This window comes from Eulemur rufifrons, chromosome 8 (assembly GCF_041146395.1).
Source record: "Eulemur rufifrons isolate Redbay chromosome 8, OSU_ERuf_1, whole genome shotgun sequence".
Taxonomy (NCBI): Eukaryota; Metazoa; Chordata; class Mammalia; order Primates; family Lemuridae; genus Eulemur; species Eulemur rufifrons.
In genome coordinates, this window is record NC_090990.1 from 29,254,855 (window position 1) to 29,257,208 (window position 2,354).

The 2,354-nt window shown below is 34.0% G+C and overlaps 1 long non-coding RNA gene across 1 annotated transcript; it reads right to left on the bottom strand.

Moving 5' to 3' along the window:
* Window positions 1-394: 394 nt before the first annotated feature.
* On the bottom strand, window positions 395-2,057 carry LOC138390591 (uncharacterized). The gene is made up of 3 exons (XR_011234559.1): window positions 2,017-2,057; window positions 1,535-1,558; window positions 395-580 (listed from the first exon to the last, which is right to left on the bottom strand). It is a non-coding gene; the product is annotated as an uncharacterized lncRNA (long non-coding RNA).
* Between the last annotated feature and the right edge of the window lie 297 nt (window positions 2,058-2,354).

Genomic DNA, 2,354 nt, shown 5'->3' on the forward strand with positions numbered 1-2,354 from the left:
GCCTTAGTTTGTCATTGAACTACAACTGTTATTATCACTCATATTAGCAACAAAACGAAAAACAGGAGCAGCTACCACTGAATGTCTTCCATTTGCCTACACTGTGCCAGACTATATTCGATATCTCCCATGTTCATTACAACCTGCAAAATAGGTTTTATTCCCATTTTAAAGATGAGGAAATAGGCTCAGAAAGATTAAGTAATTTGCCTGAAATCACAAAACTGTTAAGTGGGGAATAGGAATTTGAACCAAGGCCTGTGTGACTCCTATGTCTATACTTCTACCACATACCAGCACCTTAGAAAGCTTGAGGAAAGTTTCAAGGAATCATAAAAAATAACTATCATTTACCAAGTGCCAGGCATCTTTACCTGCATTATTTCATTTCATTCATTTCTTCAGCTCACATTCATAGAATGCTTCACTTCAAAGAATGTCAGAAGATTTGACTTAGAGTAAAGTCTGAGTATAGCCGCTGAACAGAATGAAAATCATAATAATCCTCCAAAGTTGAAAAGTATTTGAGAGTTTTAAGATGTTTTCACATCCATTAGCTCATGTAATCTTCTTTACAACCCTGTGAAGTAGGCAGAATGGGATTATTATCCCCATTTTACAAATAAGAAAACTAAGGATCAGAGTCACAAAGTTATTATGTGGCAGAATTGGCTCTCACAAAACCTACGAGTTCTGACTCCTAATCTAGCATTCTACGACTTTATGTTATCTTCTGTGTCAGTGGGCAATGGAAAATAATATGTTATAGGAAGAAAAGGCAAGAGTAGGCAAATAGACAATGATAATAAGAGCTGAACACATACAAAGTTGCTATAACTAAATCTATAAAAATATTAATACTTAAAAATTGACAAAGGTATCAGGATATCACTATTTATGTAACACGCAGAAGGATTTTAAAGGACTGTAAGATGTTAAGAATGATGTTTATATAGGAACCCTGAAAGCTCACTGAGAAATATTAGTACCAGATTTATTCCTCAAATCTTAGTCCTGAAGTACACCAAGCAGGGAGGAAAACAAAATGTATTATCAGTCTGACTTGTTACTGATAAGATCTTAATATTTTGGTTTTTATTTAGTTAAGAAAGGTTGAAAATCTTTAGGTTTAATTTTAGTTCAATTTATCTTATGAGTAACTTCTTTTGGGACAATCCCACCAAACACTGATTTATGGAAAGTGTGGGTTTATTTTAGTTCTGGATTCAGTAAACCAAAAGTTACTTCCACTTGAGTTCAGTTCCTTTTCCTCCCTGTACTCTATGTAATTAACTACCTCCCCTCGCTTTTTGTTAGCCTGGTCTGTGGCCTTCTGATAAGCAGGACTTTACGTGACAGCTGAGATGAATTACATGGGCCGATTATGCAGACAAGAGCACAGGATTCGCTGATTTATCAGACAGAGACACATGGAATTCTTTTCCTAGTTGATTAAAACTAGTTCCAATCTAATTCCTAGTTTAGTAATTCTCCTCATTTAACAGAAACCCAAGAAAAATATTTAATATCTTACCTAGCTCCAGGATGTCAGCAGCTTCTATTAAAGAAAAAAATGTTACAGCATAAGTCATCATGACAAACATACCAAAATGATAGAAGGTGAAATTCTGTGGTAAAATAGGGGCTTGAGCATTTTTCTAGTCCAATTATCTCATCTTGAAAGAATTTCTCAGTAGTAGTTGTGGACGTACACCACCCAATTTTGCCTTATTCCCAAGCCTAACTTGTAAAAATGATGGAAAAACAGAGAGGCTAAGCAAGCTTGCCTAAAACTATGAAGGTAATTTGGGATTAAGTATACTCAGAATCTAGGCTTCCTAATTTCCAGCTCAAAACAAAGAATATTACTTTTGATAGATAAACTTTGTAAAGTGCAATATTTGCTTTTGATTTAACCAGTGAGTTATTTGTAAACAGACCTCTAAGAACAAAGATTTTATGATAAGAGATGTCAAATAAAATTTTCCCATGCTAAATAGAGGTTTTTTTCCTTACCTTGATATTGGGATGCTGACTCTGACAGGTGACCATATTTATGTTTTCTAACATCATTCCAGTCTGTCACTGCAGGAGGAGAGAAAAATAGTCATGTGGAAAGAAAACAAAAGATTCAATATTTCTCCAATTTGGCAGTATGTATTGATAATTTTTTAATAGAGTAATCCACTTCTGAGATTCTATTCTAAGGAAATAATCTAAAATGCAGAAAAAAGATTTTATTTTAAAAGCTTTAGCATTGTTTACAATAACAAAAAAGGGGGGAGGGAATATCTAAATGCTCAAAACAATGACTATGATTCAGCAATTCAATCACTTGACAAAGTATTTTGCAG